The sequence below is a fragment of the Castor canadensis genome, chromosome 16 (assembly GCF_047511655.1).
Source record: "Castor canadensis chromosome 16, mCasCan1.hap1v2, whole genome shotgun sequence".
Classification (NCBI taxonomy): Eukaryota; Metazoa; Chordata; class Mammalia; order Rodentia; family Castoridae; genus Castor; species Castor canadensis.
In genome coordinates this window covers 62,077,476-62,078,557 of record NC_133401.1, presented here as the reverse complement: position 1 = coordinate 62,078,557, position 1,082 = coordinate 62,077,476, and positions in this window count along the sequence as shown.

The following is a 1,082-nucleotide window of genomic DNA, read 5'->3' as shown; positions in this document are numbered from 1 at the left end:
TGAATTTAACTAGGGATATTTTTATTTGCTGAATCTGGAAAAAAATATTAACATAGCTACTAGAAAATTTTAATTTACAAATGTAGTCGGGTACAGGGTTACATGCCTGTAGTCCCAACTGCTGAGGCACGTGGATCACTTGAGCCCAGGAGGTAGGGAACGCCAGAGCAACATAGTCAGACCCTATCTCAAAACAAATAAACAAAAGTAGATAAAATTACAAATGTAGATCATTATTCTATTAGACAAGGCAGCCTTTAAAATCGCATAGTTGCTATTTTTCATTGTCAGTCAGCTCCTGAGTTAACTGTACAAAAATAATTTTTACTGGTGGGAAGGCTTAAGTGGTAGAGCGCCAGCCTAGCAAGCTCAAGTCCCTGAGTTCAAACACCAGTACTGCAAACAAAACAAAACAAAACAAAAAACCCTAATCTGAGGGTAGTATCTTTCACATTTTTTTTGTCAGAGAGACAAATACCGTGTGTTTTCTCTCATATGCAGAACAATAAAACCCATTATTTTGTGCAATTAATATACGCTAACTTAATCTCGAAGTTAAATTTTTACATTTGCTCGAAGAAGTTAAAGAACAAAATGATTTCTTAAGACCAGAACAAATTATAGAAGAGCATCTGGGTTAGAATTAAGTCACTGCTCCCAGCCTCGCCATGGCGGTAATTAACATCTAGTTTCAAAATAACCTGTCACTCTTAAAGGACGGCGGTGTCAAGGGCAGCTAGCTGTCAATGACTCCCTGAGCCAGTCACATTCCCTCTCTGAGCCGCTGCAAAAGGCCTGGAGGGGGACATAGTTATAACTTGAGCCTCGGGGACGCTGGCCTGCCTATTCAGTCCTCTGGAAAAAACGAGTGGCCTTGAACACCAAGGTCGCGAAACTGACTGCCCACGCAACCCAGCCCGAGGCAATTCGCTGGGGGCGTGGTCAGAGGAGGCCCCGCCCCCCGACTGGTCCGGGAGGCCGGGCCCCGCCCCCGCCTCGGGCGCACGCGCCGCCCGGTGCCCACTGCGTCACCCCGGCTCTGTCCCGCCCTCGCCGCGCCGCTCTGCGCCGCACTGCCGGCC